This window comes from Lissotriton vulgaris, chromosome 4_1 (genome assembly GCF_964263255.1).
Source record: "Lissotriton vulgaris chromosome 4_1, aLisVul1.2, whole genome shotgun sequence".
Lineage (NCBI taxonomy): Eukaryota > Metazoa > Chordata > Amphibia > Caudata > Salamandridae > Lissotriton > Lissotriton vulgaris.
The window spans coordinates 1,900,379,707-1,900,398,598 of NC_141691.1; the positions used below are offsets into that span (position 1 = coordinate 1,900,379,707).

Sequence of the window (18,892 nt, forward strand, 5' to 3'; positions counted from 1 at the left end):
CAGTATGCCAGTTTTTTCCATTATTACCCCACATGCCAACTATTAACTAAGCCATAGTATTCCGAAGTATGGGCTTGGTCCAAATCAAGATAACTAGCATTGTGTGCTTAAGAAAATCATGAAGTCACATCCAGCAAAGGATAATTATATAGGTAAAAAATATATTTATTAAGTATAAGCCATAAAATACCAAACACTTTAAAAAAACAGGTAAAAATTATTTACATTACTTCGAAATCTATTGCAGGATTTCCCAAAACCCTTGAAGATATTCACTGTGTCTATTTTGCTGTGGTTTCTCACAACAATTTTCTTCAGCAGACCTTCTACCTTTTGCCATCCAACTCTTTACATACAGCTTTGCGTCAAATGTTTCAATGGAGGACCATTGAGTTTTACCCAGAAGCATGAATAAATGGTCTCTACAAGAAGAGAGGCCCTTGTTGGACTAGTAATTAGGTTAACTGCGCTGAAACTTCTCTCGCAATCTGCATTATTTGCTGGCAGGGTTTCCATGCAAACTACTAACTTTTTTTAATGCTTATGGGGTTTTCTTTCCACCAAAATCTTTGAAAAGTCTAAAAGCTTGGATAGTATCTCTTGCTGGCAGCTGAAACTCTGAACACAGTTTCTGGATATCTGTTTCCCCATAAAGAATGCACTCATCACCAGAAGGCAAGTTGCCTGCATCTAGCACACTGAAGCTGGCTATAAGTTCTTTCTCAGAATCCGGGGCACATCGTTTATTGATATTTACTGACAGACTTTGGTAAAACTGATTTGGATTAAGGGCAACAGAGTTACTTCTACCATGGAAAAGAGGAACATTCTTGAATTTGCCCTCGTCAACTGCTCTCTGAGTCGCAGAAGCAAACTTCCCTGGTGAGTCCTTCATTGCTCTAAATATACGTACTTGACTAACCAAAAGTCTGTGGGCATTAACAATTGTAATGTCCCTCCTCTGTAAGGAGAGTGATAAGTCTTTGAGCTCTTGAAGTGCATCACACATTACCCCCAAATCTCAGATAAAAGAATAGGATGTAAGCGCCTTCAAGAGACCTTCATACTTACTCTGGTCTCTTATGGGTCTGGATGGGTCTTTAGAAACATTCTTAAAATGTTTGCACAAGGCAGGGAAGTAGTTCCAAACAGCTTTCACAGATCTGTAACTGGATGCTACCCATCTAGTGTCAATCATTTTCCATATCTTCTGTAGCTGTACACATAGCTCGCTGGTGGCCAGATTTAGCTCACTCTGATTTTTTGGTGACATGCTGTATGTGGCATCCAATGAGCCCATGAAAATCTTGAAGTGATTGACCCTGGCAACCACATCAACTGTATCTGCCACAGCAAGTTCTAGTCTGTGACCCAAACAGTGCCAAACAGTACAAGATTTAGAAATTCTGATTTCAGCAATGCTACTACTCCTCCTTTTTTACCAAACATTACTGCTGCTCCATCTGAACATACTGCAATCAAGATATCATGTAGCAGACTTTTTGTGAGTCCAACTTTTTCGAAGTAGCTTAGGAGAGCTGTCTTTACGCCAAGGCATTTGTTTCTGCCAGCTCCAGCAGGATGAAATAGATGGTCACTGGGGTACTTTCATTTCCAAAAATGCCACGGAGGTAGATGATTAAGGTAGAAGCATTGCTAATAGAAGTGCTTTCATCAATTAATACTGTGATCTTTGGTTTGTGTTGTCTGATCTAACAGACCAATCTTTGTTGCATTTCCAGTGCAATGTGGCCCATTGCACTGCCATTCTTTGCCTAAATGGGAATTAGATCAGGGCAGACAGTGAAAGGACAATCTTTTTTTGCCAAGTAGTAGGCAGTGTCAAATACCCTGCATGTGCTCTCCATATGTTTTGCATTACATTTGTGTACTATCACCACCAATGTATTTTCCTGCTGAGCTGTAAGAATGTCTTCAGCTGCCAAGTGACCAGCGCTCACCTTATGCTTCTTAATCTTCTTCCTGAGCTGTTTCTGCCTGGAAGCTTTTCCGTCACCGGAAGGACCAACCTCACCATCTGCCCACTCTTTACTTATGAGCATGCCCTGGGTGTTATTGTGCACTGAAAGACCTGTTGATTGAGCCTGTTTGCAGGAAGAACATCCAATATTGCCTGACTTAAGATACAACCATTTATATTCCTCTTGAAAGTAATACCACTGTTTAGTGTTCCAGCAGTCGGGGATTTTGACGGTTTATTTCTCTGGCACATGTTGAAGTCTTTGTAAAGGTAGACTGTCCTTGGCAGACTCTTGCTGAGTTTTACTAGCCTTATCACTAGTTGGTTGTACTGCACTAGACTCCCCTGTAACACGCTGGTGCTTCAGTGACGTTAGGAAGTCAATCATTGAAGACTGCATAGCCTTGGGCTTCAGAGCAGAAGCAGAAGCAGATACGCCACTAGTAGCCATGGTAAAATTTAGAGCTTCCTTCTTGAAGGCTGGACTGGTATATCTGAAAAAAAAGAAAATCTTCCTCTGCTGATTTCCTCTGCTGATGTTGGTGTCCAGGTGACAAGGCCTTGCGTCAGGCAACGAGAATATTAAGCCTCTTATCTGCAACAAAAATGTAATCGTTTACTCCAGTGATCAATTGGCAGGGAGCTGTTACTCTTCATTTTGTGCGGCTCCTGAAAGGATCTCTCATTATGCAGTGCAAACTCCTGAGTGTGGTCCTAGGGGGCCCTGCCCAGGTACTTTGCAGGGGGGCCCCCTCAAATTTTGTTACGCCACTGACACGTAAGTAGCAACAGGGCGACCTGTAAAGCGAAGGTAGGTCCACTGGTAGCATGTGTGATCATAATCTCTCCCCTGTGCAAACTCCGGTTACCTTAGGATGTGAAGGGGGCTCTGTGGTCCGCGCTGATCTCCGGTGAAGCCGCTTTCGCCAGTGGGACGTGCCTCGGCCTCAGTTTCAGGCTGCTCCTTTCCTCGATGACGAGCACGAGGGAACCCCGGTTGCTAGGGGACACCTCGCGCCTCTCCAGACGCAAAGTAGCTCCGCCTGACGAACCTCCGCTTTGCTGGGGGAAATCCTCTTTCCTGTGACCAATTGGAGCACGGCCGGTGATGGTGAATACTGGCAGGTTGTTTTCAAGGCTCCTTCTCAGAGTGGCGAACCCAGCCTCGGGCACACAACACAATTCGAGGGGCGGCGGTGGAGTCAATGCGCACACAGCGCTCGGGGGCAAAGCAGGCGGTCCAAAGTTCCTCCACGGTGCGTTAATCCGCTCACACAGAGCGCGTGGGACTCGATCCTGGGGCAGATTATGTTTGAGGCAGAGCAGGCCTCACGGCCATACGCCCCAGCTGTGTGCCGATGAGCACACGGAGACAGATTTCTAAGGGTGGCAGCTTCACGAAGGAACAGCACAGAGACCCACACAGCACTGGAAGGGTGGGTGCTGGAGAACTTTTGTATCCCTGAGTTCCCAGCTCTTCTTAGGCCCTTGGAGATAGGCAGGCTTCAGAGGGGCAAAGCACACAACACAGCTCCTCTTCAAGTTAGGGGATTCAGCACACAGCAGACAGTCCCTTCCTCAGCAATCACAGCAACTGTAGGTCAGCCCCCAGACACTCAGCAGGGATTCCTTCTTGATCACAAAGTTTCCTAATCTATTTTTACTGGGGCTCCAGTCCTACTTGTATACCCCAAAAGTCTTTGTTCTTCTTGTGTGAGGGGTACTGGACCCAATCTAAACCAGTTCTGGGTGCACTCTGCCAGTGCACCTCTTCTTCCTTTGTGAGTGTGGGCCAGAGCCATCAGACGCACAGCAGGAGGTGGAGCCAGCATTGTTGCAGGCAGGCACAGCCCTATTGAGACCCAGGTGCTACTCCTCCCACCACTCTACATGCAGATGGGTCTATTCAGTCTTGTGCTGACCCAGCCAGCCTCCTGGAGCCGCCCCCATCCACTGTCACTCACAAACCAGACTATCAATACACAACCAGGCAGAGACACACAGAAAGGTTGAACAGGAAAATAGCCACTTTCTAAAAGTGCTATTTCCGAACTCCGAATTTAAAAACCATCTTCACTAAAGGATGTGTTATAAAATTCTGAGTTCAGGGATACCATAGTCCATGTGTCTATCTTGCCGTTATGGGAAGATATGCAGGTAAACATGTCACACAGCAATCCCCATGTTATCCTATGGGAAAGATAGCCTTTCAATAGTGAAAAACGAAATTTGCAGTATTTCACTATCAAGACATGTTGCCCACACTAGTAACACCAAATCAAAACCGGGATGTCTTCTCACCCTACCTTTGAAATTTGAGGCCCAAAAATAGAGCCCCCTTTCGAGGCCCCCCCAAAAAACTGGGGAGGCTCAGCCCCCCCACACACTTAAAGCCCGGCATGTGAGGTCACATTTGAGGAGGCACCAAAGTACTTAGAAAGCACTTAACTTTGAAAAAGTAGTGAAAAATCACCAAAAAACCCTTGAAAAGGGAGAGCTCAATGCTCCAGGGTCCTGCTAGCAGGAGCCGGAAAAAAGAACTGAAAGTAAAAGGGACCTGCAGTGCATTCTGGGATACTGTGAAGTTCTGGAAAGTTCTCTTAAAGGCACAGTATCCTGTTTTGAGCCACATAATGGCAGCCTATGGGGCTTGTCTGTCCATGTCTTCCTCTCTATCATTCCAGAGGGTTTTTGCTGCTAAGGCAAGGGAAATCTGGACAGACTTTGCTGTTTGTGGGTTTTTGGTGGAATTTCTAGTTGAAGTACTGGACAGTGTAGCCTGATTATAGGCTGCATTATCTGTCTTTAATTCTCTCTTAAGTGTCTGTGCAGTTCTGCATTTTTTCGACACTTTAAGAGATTATTTTTGATTGCTCCGGGGTCCACGCACATGGGCGGGAGTATTCACTAGATTATGACTATAACAGAGATACCCCTACTACAGAACTGGAGTTACAGGACAGAAACTACTCCTTATTGGGAACTTTTTCTGTATTTGAAACATTTAATGAGTGGTCTACTTGTATAAAGTTGCACACTTGCTTCAAGAAAGTACATTTTTATTTAAAGTGCAGTGAAATAATTTACAAATGTTCATGTGGATCTTACAATAGCACAACATGTTGGGCCTTTCCATGTTCCCTTTCCACATTTTGCGCATTGACAGTAAATTTCAAATTCACCCCTGCATTTACAGTGTGCTATGGGAATGACGCAGGTAGTAGCCAAATAGAAACTTTCCATAAATAAGTTATGACATTGTCAATTATAGTAGAAATAATCTTAACCATCAAATCCAAATATGACAAGCAATAGGAGACTGCAAGTGGAATGGGGGGGGGGAATAAAATAACCAGTAAAAACAGTCTGGAAATAAATGCCAACTGCCCTCGGGTGAAGCAGGAACGTTGTCATCACTGTGCACTATAGGACTGTGTTTATTTTGCCGATGGAGAGATATTTTAATAGCCCGGAAAGAATGCTAGACAATTAATTGCCTTCCTTTGAATGCACTGTGACAGTCATATATTTTTAAAGACAATTAACGTTGTAGAATGCACGTTCGTTTAAGGAAAAGCGATATCAGCTGATTGCCAGTGAATGACTAGATTTCTAAAAACAAGTTATAATTTGCTTCGTGAACGCCATCAATAGTCTCCTAGAGGTTGCTTATGAGCAACCGGTGAAGTATTTACAAGGATGATAATTTGTCTTTTTTTCTGTATAATTGATACCAGTTGTCCCAATCCTTTGATGCAGTATCAGTCCACACCAGATTGTGCATGCCTGTATATTGAAAACCATTACCCACATTCAGTAACTTGTTAACTATATTTAAAATGTGGCTAAAACAGGCAGCTCTTTCTTTCAGTTTTTACCATTTATCCCAAACGGATGCAAAGATTTGCAGGACAATGTTAAATGAACCATTTATGCAAATCTTTGCTGATAGAAAAGCTTAGACCTCGCATGAAATGTACCTCAGGTGTGTGGTGCATTCACAGGTCTGATTGCTCGTTGAACTAATGTGTCAATTCCTGAAACTTGTGTTCGACTTGGGCGCCACAGGTACAAATTCTAAAGGATCCACTTAGCCTTTAATCTTTCCAAGGTTCATAGAATGAGTATTACTCATTGAGTTGGGTAACAATACACACCAGTTATTCTGCGCCAAAATACCCTCAAGGGTGAACATGCGCTTTACAAATGCACAAGTTGTGTTACAATAAGCAACGTATTTACTGAATTGGAGAACTTAACTGTCCACCTCACATAATATTAAAAGATTAGGGATCTCATAACAAAATGATTGAAGAACAATGTAAAGTTACGTAGGGGGCATTGGTAAGACATTGTGACGTTGGTCAGTAAGAAAGCTGTGTCTCCTTTCAAATTTATAAAGTCCCCTTATGGAACTTAAGCCACACCTAGGGTCCAACTGAAGGCAGCCATTGTATTCTGTTTTGGATATGAGCCAGTCAAGGTTTTTGTTTTTTTTAAATATTTGTTTATTGGATTTTCCAAATAGCAAACAAACAAACATCTTGTATACAGGATCAATGTGTACACAAATCGACATAACATTGAGAGTCGTATGTGAATCAGTGATGAGCAGCAAGAACCAGATCACAAAGGTCAGCATAAGTCGTAGATCCCCTCTCAACAGCAGTACATCAAATCGTAATTCACCTGATGTATCCCAGTAGGTGGAGTAACATAGGAGAGCCATCCTCAAGCCTTTTTTTTTATAATTTTATTTTGGTTTCATCAACAAACATAAAAACACAATTACCTATACCAAAAAATATGATTACATTGTAGGAAGGTTCATCAGTACAAGAAATCACATCAGTACATCAAGCCGTTAAGTCACAATCAGCTTAAATTAGGCATTTGGAGAGTGTCAATAATGTAGTTCTACTAGTGAACATGTTGGCATCTCACACAGTACTGTTAAGTCCATACTCAAATCAACATCTGCTGCGAATGCAATGCCCCGCTCTTTTGATCTTGTTAGCGTAGTCCCACCTCAGCTCTGCACCCCCTTGCTTCCTGTGTCAAGGCCACAGCGGCCGTAGTGTTTGAATCTGCATTTGCATCCCCAGTTCTGTTTAAAAGATACGTTTTGTACGGTTCCCAATAGTTCCTGGGGCGTCTTCTATAAAATGCTACCGAAATGATGACACCGTCCCCACATTATCCAAAAAGAAGTTTTCTATTGCTGCCGCCATCCCATCTCTAAACACAAAAGACTGGTGTGAACTTTTATGAGTATATTGAGGCAGAGCCTTTGTAATATGCAAGTATGGTAGGGGACAGCTCCGCCATCCCCATCAAATCAGAGATGGTCCATTCTGCCAGCACATATTCCTCCTTCATCTCACTGTCTGGGAGCAATACATAAAGACCAACTGCCAGCTACACCTAGTGATGTGACCCTGGATACAGGCCTGTGCCACTAAATGGTTAGGACAAGAAAATGCCAACTTTCGAAAAGTCATTCATTCATCCTTTAATACCAAGATCAAAATACCTAATCAATCTGATCTGAAGAAAACTTATATTTATTTTGAAAACTTTTAGTTAATTTTGTTCTTTTGTAAATGTTTTTTTGAAAAAAAAAGTTTTACATTTTTCTTTCATCAACCTTTTTACATATTAGACATACACTGAGAACACAACAACATAAATCATTAAATAACACAAAATCGGTATGAAAGGATGAATGAATGATTATCAGTATTGGCATTCTCTGTGGTGGTTTATAGTTTATTGGCCCAGCCTTACTGATTAAGGGCCAAACCCTTTTGTGATTTGCAACTTTCGAAAAGTGCCGTTTTCAGAATTGTGACTAAAAACCCAAATTAAAGAGGGTTTTAAGTTACAATTCTTTAGACGTCAAACTTGGACTTCCTACCTGCCTCCAATTGAAAGTTATCACTAAATAAATGTAAAATTGTACAACTATCGGGAAACGTAAAAGTTGAAATGTACATGTCAATCGTTTTAAATAAACTCCACCCTTCCCAATGGGCTTTTTAGGACCAATCCTGGGGTGACTTGTATGTATAAAAAGGAAGGTTTAGGCCTACCAAAAATGTTTATTTTGCCTGGTCAAAATGGCCACTTTTAAAACTGCAGACACATGCTGCATTGGCAGACCTGAGACATGTTTAGAGGGCTACTGCTGCTACAGTATAATTTACAGGCCCTGGGCACAGGTTGTACCACATTACTTTACTAGAGACTTGCAGGTAAATTAAATAGGCCGGTTGGGTGCAAGTCAATTTTATCATGCTTAAAGGAGAGAGTGCAAGCACTTTAGCAATGGTTAGCAATGATTAGCAGTGGTAGAGTGCTCAGAGTCTTAAGCCAACAAAAAGAAATTCAGCAAAACCAGGTCTAAATTACAATGTTTGGGGGAAGACCACCCTAAGGGTGACAAGTTTAACCACTATGTTGGTTTTCTTGGCAATTTGGTTTTTGGGGGTGAGTTTGTGTGCAAGGTGAAACATTTGATTTGGCATTCGATGAAAGTTGAGGTTCAAATGTGTTCAAGTTCTTGTCATTCAACCAGGTTTGTACTAGTTGTTGCTTTTTTTTTTTGACAAATAGTAAGAGTTCTGAAATGGTGGGGTTGAGCTTTTAGTCTGTGCTGGACATCCAGGTCTGGAAGAAGTGCAGGTAGTGTTGGAGGGACAGTATATCTGGAGCTGAGGGAGCTTTCAGGTAGGGTTATGTCGTCCGCATATTAGTGAACGTTAATGTTATCCTGAGTAGAGTCTTAAGAGTTTGTGTCAAGGTTGAATATGATGGAAAAAATGATTTGGGTGGTTCTGCACTGATGATAGGAATATTCTGAGGCTTGAAGGTGCCAATCTGTACAAACTTGTGTTGATTGGGTAGGCATTACAGCAGCAAGGTAGAGAAACAGATCATTTATGTAAAGTTTTTCTTCACAATTAAAGAGTATTTAGATTTTGGAGAATAATAATCTTTCAGAGACTTCATTTTAGTGTACAAATGCTTGCGAGTGGCATATGCGAGGTTCATTTCAATTATGTCTTAATGGTTTTCTGAATTAATGGCCTAGAACAAGCAAGGAGTAACTAGAACTGAAGGTGGGCCAGGGAGTTGGCAGACACATATTAGTGGAGTTAGGCTTTGAATTAGCTGGTCTTCTCTTTTGGGCTTATGCTTCAGTTAAGTTGTTTAGACAAACTGTAAAACTTGTCCCATTTGCTATACATGTCTAGTTCTATTTCTCATACATTGGCACATCTATTGCCCTTCTTTCAATTAACAATATTCTGTTTTCCAGAACGGAGGTTTCTAACCTTCTTGGTAATGAAAATTACTTTTGCTCAAGGGAAGTCCACCTGAGCTAAATGCATATTTTACCACTATAAAATAGTGACAACATGTCTTTACATTACAATATGACTGCCCTGCATAGGATTATCATTAGTGGCTACCCTCGCATTCCAGGCAACGTTACTTGCATAAAGTCCAGGAAAACGTTTATCAATGCTAAATGCCTCCACCTGACTAATGAAGTAACATTCAAATCATCACATGCCCTCACAAAGGACATAACCACAGCAGTAAGTCTCCCCAGCTCAGCTTAAATTGTCATTCAGCTATCAACTTTAAATGCATTTTGGAATTGCAACCTTTTGTCTTTGTCAGCATATCAGTTTCTGAAAAGGCACACATTTTTCAATCAAATCCCACTCTCCACTTTGGGCCAACCAATTCACTTTTACAGAAGAAAAGCCTTTTCTGAAAAAGCAAACTCTTTTGCCTATGAAATATCCGTTTTCATTTTTAGTAAATACACAGTCCCCAAACATGAGCTTGTCATTGTCTGCGAGGACTCAAAAATGCCTTGTGGACGGATTCTGCTTCTAATTCCCAAGAATTATAATCAGAGACCATGGATGCTCACCATAACACCAATGATTCTTGCATTATGCCAATAATGAACACGATTATACCAGGGCCACCTTTGTATCAAGACTGAACACCATAACAGGCTCTCTTGAGAGTTCCGACTCTCTTAAAATTTCAAACCCAAAAAAAGGAGGTGCTGGATAATTCAGTGAGCTCGAGGTTGTATCCGATTTCTGGGATTCCAAAGATAACAGGCTATTACCCAGTTAGCCCTGACTTTAAGAAGCCCTGGAGAGCCAGCTTGAGAATTAGCAAGCATTGTCAATGCCAATAAGTCTTAATTTAAAGGAATTACAAGTAGATAGCATGGGAATTGATATGTATAAGAAAACAATAGAATAATATTGGTGTAGGTTAAAATGTCACGTAACAGTTGCATGACTGCCTTGCTGCCAAATGTGCTGCTGCCCTAGAACAACACCATAAACTATCTAGCTATCCAAGAGACTTTAATTGCATTATGACGTAATTTGTCTGCCCCTGAGAGTTCAAGCTCAGGCAGCTGATTAAATAAATACATTGATCATAGATGTGTGGAGAGCACACAGTTTTTTTGTGGAAGCTCACAGTTCCAAACAATGACATGTATTCCTGGGTCCCAACATGTGGGCGAAGCAAAGCCCTTCTCCTGGTGATTCTCACATAATTGTCTGGCGACAGCTGTGCTGTCAAGCCAGACCATAAGAGCAGCTAAATCCACTAATAGAGGATGGCTGTGTTAAAAGCACAAAATCATTATTCTGCAAAGAAGTGTAACAAGGAGTATAGAGCGTTCCCCATCAGTGGAGATTCATAATGCAGGTGACAACTAAAGTAGCAGTCTTGAACTGATACCATTGTCTTTCCAGTTTTCTCCCTTTCCCCATTAGATTTAATTTTTCAGATAAAACTATTTGTTGGCTGTTTTCTCTCACTTTTTAGGTCTTGCACGTGGCGATGCAGCGCGAAGCTCTGTTGCAAGCGAGACCTATTGTCGTCGGCTAGGCTTTCAAGGGCTCTCAAGTGAGACCGGAAATGGGCACGCGCAGGCTGCAGGCCGGACTGTAAATGTGAATGCGCCGATCTCCTGTCCCCCTTGCGAGGCAAGTCAGCACGAAGTTTCACTTTCACTTTTGTGAAAACTCGCACCATTGTTGGACAGGAATGGAAGCATCGAAAAATCCTGTTACAGACCAGAGAGGGGACAGGGGGGCAGTTTCGGGTGAGGCAAGGGGCAGCCTTGGGCGCCACCCTGAAGTTGCTGCTGACACCATGTGCCGTGCCAGGGCGCCTGCTGCCAGAGAGCTCCCAAGTCACAGGTGAGGAGTTTTCCAAGTCCGCACTCTATTGCATGCACTGATTGAGAAGGCTCACCCACCCCACGGGCCTCTACATGAACACACTCCCCTTAAACTACAGATGCCCCCTGTCCCCGTGCACCCCCTTAGCTTGGCTGGGGCACTGTCAGCACCACGGGCAGGCGACGTCCCATACCACCGGTTCTCTGCTGCACCAGCGACCATCAACCAAAAGCACAACAAACAGGGGGGTCTGACCGCCCCCCAGCACCCAGATCTTTCCCATCCGAAGGGGTCGCAGCTCTCCTTACCTGCGTGTGTCTCGCCTTCCCGCAGCCACAAGTCCAAGTAAAGTCCCGAGGATCGCAGCTAGCGCCCGCGCCATGGCTGTTGGCGGCAGCTGGAAGCGCCCCTACGCCCTGTCGTTCCACCCGCGCATCCTCCTGAGGGTCTGGCTCCTTTTTGGCTGCCCGCGTGCCCCCCAGACAACAACATGCTCCGCCAGCAACTCTTTGCCCGTGCGCCCATCTCGCCCTCCATCAGCCTCCAAGTCCAGGCGGCCGCGCCACTGACATCAGCCGCGTGCGAGCTCTTCACCCACACCGGGCCACTAGAGAGCACGTGCCAGCAACAACAGCTGAATGCAAGGCGAGTTCCCACTGGGTACAGAGCGCGCGCTGCTCTAACTGTACAGGAGGCGCAGCGGTAGGGGAGCCCGGGGGCTTTGTCAGTGTTCCAGGTCTGTCAGAACAATGCTCGATTTCCTGCAGTTCTGCAAACCTTCAGAATAGTATTCAAGCACTTTTTTAAAAAAAAATTGGCTTGACTGAGTGCCATAGGACCACAGCACAAGCCATAGAAAAACAAGCATTTGCAATGCAATAGATCTCGCATTTGTGAGAGTTTGAGCTATTGGCATTGCAAATGACAATGCCTTTGATTTACGTGTTCATTTTTAAAACATAAATAAAAGGCATTGCCATTTACAATGCCAATAGCTTAAACTCTCACAAATGCGAGACCTATTGCATTGCAAATGCTTGTTCTTCTATTGTATCTGATTTATGGTTCAAGTGATGTGTGTGTGTGTGTGTGTAGTTTGATTGGTACTTCGAATGTTTTGCCAGCTATCGTGCTTTGTGCATTTCTTCTGGGCAGGGACATTGTGAACCCCTGCTTTAGCAGCTGCAGCGGGGGTGGGGTTCTTTATGGGTCTTTTCTGTTTGCAACTCCGTAGACAAAAGCTAATAAATGCCGCTATAACGGAATACAGCGACAATTTAAGAGTAAGATGGGTAAATAGAAGAGGGAAAGATGGAAGGAATATTGAGTGGACGGAAGGGCGTAAGTATGTATGGATAAATGGGTTGATGAATAAATGGATAGACGTGTGAGTGGGTGAAAAGATGAATGAATGGATAAGTGGATGGACAGGTGAAAGGATGACAGAGTAAATGGATGGATGGATCAGTGAATGAATGGACAGGCAGATCTCTGGGCTGGCGAAAAGATGGCAGAGTAAAGGAATGGATGGATGAATGTATAAGTGGGTACAAAGATTAATAAGTGAATGGCAGATTGGATGGATGGATGGATGGTTGGGTGGATGCATTTAGGGTGGTTGGATGAGAGAGTGGATGAATAGATGACTGGAGGAATGAATGGATGGCAAAGTGGATGGATGGCAGATTGGATGGAATGATTGATGGCAGAGTGGATGAATAGATGGCAGGAGTGAAGGATTGAATGTTGGTTTGGTGGGTGGTTGGTGGATATAAGGATAGACAGACCAATGGATGGCAGAGAGAATGGATGGATGGATGGATGATTGGATGGCACTGTGGATAGTTGGATGGATGGATTGAATATGGAGAGATTGAAGGAGGGATCAAAGAATTAATGGATGTCTGAATGTAAAGATTGAATAGTGATATCAGCAGGTGGGACCGTAGGGTAAAAGGATTAATTGAAATTTGCTTGGCTGGAAGAGACACGAGATCTTTTTTAGGGAGGGTTGGGCACACTTGCTTGGTGCCCTCCAATATTTTGTTCTAACTGGGGAGTATTTTTTTTTCCTCTTATTATCTAACTAATTCCGAGCTGGTAGAGCAGTGCATACCCTTCCCCACACCTCTCCCCCATGCGTTTTCCCCGCTCCATCTTGCTTCAAATCGAGGTTGTCTGTGAGATCTTGGCCTCCGGTGTCGGTATGTACTTGACTCATTTCCGTTTCCTGGTATCGGCAGAGAAATGCCTGTAATTATCCAGTGCGCTCTCACTCGTCAAACTCTGACCCCTTGATCGACCACCACTTCAACAGAAACGACACGGGTTCTTGAGTAATGGCAACAACTAAAGATTACGCGGAAAATGCTCTTTTTCGTGCACTAGAATAAGAAATGCAACATTATTAAGCCTCATTTTCTTGGGTGCATGGGTGCATGCTGTGTTGCAGGAGACTAAGTATAAATCACGTTACCTACAGTAAACAGCTTCTATACAAGGCTGCGCTGGAAGAGGCCACTAGGTTACCCAGCGCTGTTCCGCGCAGTTATCGCTCGATGATTGAATCAAAGCGAGCGCACCGTCGGGAATAGTGCACTTGTGGAAAACTGCATGATGGCGTTTTAATGTCTGTCGTATTCGCAGGTCATTTATGGTGTGTCTATAGGAGGCCAGTCAGTGGGTCCCACATTCCACTTGGAGACGATATTCGGAGTTTTTGTGAGAGTTGCATGTGTGCAAGGTGATATCTGTTCGTACCCCAGCAGGAGAAGCTCCCATTCACGGGCAGTTTTCGCCATTATTTCTACATTAATGAATTCGGTCGGTGCTCAGCTGTGTGTGTGTCCGCTCCTTATTGTGAGTGTCTAGCACCCTCTAGTGACTGCTTTTCAGTGTCGCGTTCACGTATGCTCAAAGGGTATCTATACTGCAAGCAATACCGGGGCTGTATTCTGCTCAAGAAGCTATTTCGAACCATTACCATTAAAGCGATCAGCGTCCATTTCGAGCGCCGTTCTTGCGGAAATGCGATGTTTGAATACGAAGGAAATGTCCCTACTTTAATATTATCTCGCGCCTTTGGCTTGCGAGAAGAGCCGTATCAAAGTTAATCTAACGTAAGTGATGATAAAATTACATGTCAAAGTTCACACAGTGAGAAAATCAGCTGGGAATCAATCGGACAGAACAAAAAAAACAAGCATTGGCATAGCCAATATGTCTCGCCCTTGGGACCTTCTAAATGTTTAGCCATGCATCACATTATCCATTACATTGCATTACCCATTAAGAAATATCAAAGTGTGTACGTGCATTGAGGACTTCTTTGTACATGTTACAAGCAATCTCAGGCAGTGATGAAATGAGCCGGTCCTCTCTGCTTCCGGGTCCCTGCAAGCCTTTTACTAGAAGCATATCAATTCAATTCAAATAATCTTTATTTCGATCATAAAAGATCATAAAAGATGTACAAGTAAGTGATTTTCATCAATAAAAAAGCATGTCTCCGCAGTGCTGCAAGCTTGTGGCATTTCTCAGGAGCAAGCAGGGGCTCTGTAAAGTGAGCTTCTACCCTTTCATATTTAACAAAAAACCCTGATCACAGGGAAGCACTCACGATCACAATAAGGGTTCCGTGTTATTGCAATGGGGAGACAGGTCCTTGCATTCAGCGGTTCTCCGAGGTAACCATAAAAGACGTGACTACATTTTACGGGCAATAGAATATTGACAAAAGCATACTTATGGAAACGGTTATTATCAGTCCAAATGAGATAAGACCTGAGTGTTTTTAGGTTATGATGACGTTGAGAAGCAGGCACTCCAAAGCAGAAATGCACATTTCAAGCCTGCCTTAAGGTGCCGTTAGGCCTAAACTGAGTTTAACTTGGTGACATTGCACCTTGCTTATGTTTGAGCTTTCCTTTGAATGTGTTTAGTGGACACATTTTGGGGGCCCTAATGTTCGGGCCTCTCCAGCCAATAAACAGAAGCGACCGAGGGGAACAACCGAAGAACATGGCAAGATACCGAGAGAGCAAGGCAGACACGCAAACAAATACGCTGTAACAGTCCCAGATACAGTCAGACAGCGGGGACGGGATACACCAAGAACGACAGCAGAGGAGAGGCAAGAAAAAGGAAAGATGTGAGGCACAGCACATAGAACACGATCTATAAAAGAAACAGAGGAATGCACAGAGGCAAAAGGCGCAGAGGTTAACAGGAAGAAAAACGCAATTAGAGAGAATGCATGAAAAGAAACAGTGACAACAGCAGACAGTCAAAAGATAAATAGCAGACAAATACACAGACAAAGGCAAACAGACGGGCATCAGAAAAGAGGAAAAGTTGTAGAGGCAGAACATATAGAAAACAAGTGATTGGCTTGCTAATCGGCTGGGTGTGGAAAACAGGATAGGTGAAAGGAGGGCGAGTGTTAACAGAACCTTTAAAAATAAGTACTGGCTTCGGATCACAACCCAGTGATTCTGGACAACTCACGTAATGCATCTACGCTAGTTCGTGCTAAATAAAAATTGCAAAAAGTGTTTCACTGTATAAAAGTGAGTGTGTTCTCTGTGTTGTGCTTTCCAACTTGATACTCTTTATACTTCAAACAAGTGGCTTGAGTTCTTAATGTTGGAAGGGTGGTAAGGGTTGACTGTTTGGCCGACTGCAGGAGTTAATAGGTGCTAAACGCGGTGAACAAAATAACGATGGATTAAACCCAGATCTGTGACTGGGGGTGAATATTTTGCCATTGTGCAACATTCCGTCCATCATCTTGTGTGTTTTGCGGTTTGCCCTATGTGGGAAGGGTATGCCCAGACGTGGGTGCCTTGCTCACTACGCCACTGGAGTCAGGCTATCCTGGCTGAAGACGGCTGGTAGCCAGAAACCGGTCCTAGGATGCTTGATTCCGGTCCAGGGAAGACATGGCTTGGCAGTACGGGCTGGACTGTTCCCATGAGGCACAGGGTCAAGACTGATTTGCATATGGCCATGTCTGAACCTCGGGTGGCTTGATGAGCAAAATAACAATGGATTAAACCCAGATCTGTGATTGGGGGTGAATGTTTTGTCATTGTGCAACATTCCGTCCATCATCTTGTGTGGAACGCGGTGCCTGCAGCATATATATATATATATATATATATATATATATATATATATATATATATATATATATATATATAGGAAATCTAAGAGAAAAGCAATTAATGAAGAATAAGTGGAGCCCAGTTAGTAGAAGCCCAGTTAGTAGAAGACTGCTGCATATGAGACAGGATAGGGAGGGGAAACTGGGAGGAGGTCTAGGGATAATGTATAAAGATGATTATTTACCTTACATAGCCCACAGATGCCCATCAGGCGCTTTATTTTTCCCTAAAAGTTCGTCCGACTGAAAGCTTTAGTGGAGTGATCACCTATCGACCTCCTGGACCAAGAGCCTTGTTTCCCCATAATTTTAGTAATCGAATTGAGCCTTATCTAGCTCTTTCAAAGGTTACGTTTTTGGGGGCTTTTAACTTTCATGTAGAGAAAAAGGGGTGCCCTGAAGCATAGGCCTTTTTGGAAGTCATGGAATCTTGTGCTTTCCCTCAGCTAGTGAAGAGTGCCACACATACGGTAGGACACATCCTTGATGGGATTTTTTCCAATGACCTGAGAGTCATGGTATTGGATCCTTTTACCCTCTCCTGGTCTGACCACTTCGCTGATCCTTTTACCCTTGTAATGGCAGCACCTGCTCTGGTTACCTGTGGCAGGAAAAGGGTTGAATGGAAGATAAATCTCAGACGGGTTAGTAAAGAGGCTCTTCTTGATAAACTCGGTGAATACTGTCCTTCTTCCTATGCCGATGTTAATGTCATGTACAGCAAGTTTATCAATTGGCTGATTACAGCCTTGAACTCTCTTGCCCCCTTAAAGAAGTATTATGAGGCAAGAAAACGTCCTTCTGCCCCTTGGTTTTCTGAGAGATTGAGGAAACTCAGGCAGGTCTGCCGTCAACAGGAAAGAAAATAGCGAACGGGCCTCTCGAGAGTAGAAAGGGAACTGCATAAAAGCCAGCTACGGGAATATAAGGTAGCTATTAAAGAGGAAAAGGCTTCTTATTTTTTAGCCATTACCGAATCCACTAGATCCCCTTGGGAACTTTTTGGTATTATCAACTCCCTCTTAGTCCCTGTGTCTAGTACCAGCACAGAGGCTTCCCAGGATTTCTGCGATAAAAAAGCAGACTTCTTTCATACCAAAATTAAGGACATTTATACCTCCCTAGAGAGTTAAATCTGGGTAAGGATAAAACATCTCATCTTCTTGATTCAGTGAAAGTTCCTACGTGGAACTGTCACTTACGATCTTTTCCACCTATTCTTCAAGAAGAAACTGATTCGCTGTTAAGTGGGATTAGGTCTGGGTCCCCACTTGAACTGTGCCCTCTTAAGATCCTGAAACTGGGAAAAGAGGTAGTTATATCTCCCCTAACGGCTATTATCAACTCTGCTATCTCTGCTGGCCAATTTCCCACTGCGTGGACAACTGCAATAGTTAAACCCCTGCTCAGGAAGGCCTCCCTTGATCCAGCTGAATCCAAAAACTATAGGCCTATCTCATTGTTGCCTCTCCCTGGCAAAATCCTGGAAAAACATCTTAACCGCCATCTCAGTTGCTACTTGGAGGAATATCAACTGCCCGATGGTTCACAGCATGGGTTCAGGAGGGAGCACAGCACCGAATCAGCACTAACCGTTGTCTTTACCAACATTCAGCAACAGATTGATGCTGGTCACACCACCTTGCTGATCCTCCTTGATGTGACTGCAGCCTTCGATACTTTCTCCCCGAGTAGGCTTGTTGGTAGGCTCCAGGACATTGGGATAGAGGGATCTGCACTTAGCTTGTTGTCATCTTTCGTTATGGAGCGGTCACAGATAGTTAAGATGGGCCAATTTTTGTCTGCTCCCAAAAAATTGTTTTGTGGAGTACCTCAGGGGTCCTCATGAGTCCCACTCTCTTGAATATCTATGTAGCCCCGCACCCTGCTGCGTTTAGGTCTTTTGGTTTAGAAGTCCTGTCCTACGCTGAGACACTCAGATTCTGATTTCCATCATGGAGAGTGTGTCAGCCTCAGCAGCAAATTTTAATAATTGCATGCAAGCGGTGGCTGCATGGATGGTGGAGAATTATCTAAGACTCAATGGGGATAAAACTGAGGTTATCATTTTTGGAGACTAGCTTGATATTTGGTCCAAGGCCTGGTGGCCTGTTTCTCTGGGAGCCCGCCCTGTTTCCTGTCTAAGTGCCAAGAATCTAGGCATTATCGTAGACTCCTCTCTGTCATTAAAGTCACAACTAAAAAGAACCGTGGCAACCTGCTTTGGGATGCTAAGGACTCTTAGGAAGATCTTTTCTTTTCTCTCCCTTTCAGCTCGGAAACAGGCAGTGATTGCCCTTGTGGTATCTAGGTTGGATTATTGCAATGCCCTTTATTTAGGAATAAATGGAGGATTTTTGCATTGACTCCAACTAGTGCAGAATGCAGCTGCTAGGCTGGTGATGGGTCTCCCTAAATTTCATGCCATCTCATCCACCATTAAGAACCTTCACTGGCTCCCGCTGGGGAGGAGAATTGTTTGTAAAGCATTGTGTATGGTACACAAGGCCTTGC

At 43.6% G+C, this 18,892-nt stretch overlaps 1 protein-coding gene across 5 annotated transcripts in view; it reads left to right on the forward strand.

Annotated features, from left to right (window-relative positions):
* The window catches only part of EFR3A (EFR3 homolog A), a 1,108,455-nt gene that overhangs the window by 480,611 nt on the left and 608,952 nt on the right, over positions 1 to 18,892 (forward strand). The gene's annotated exons all lie outside the window — the stretch shown is intronic.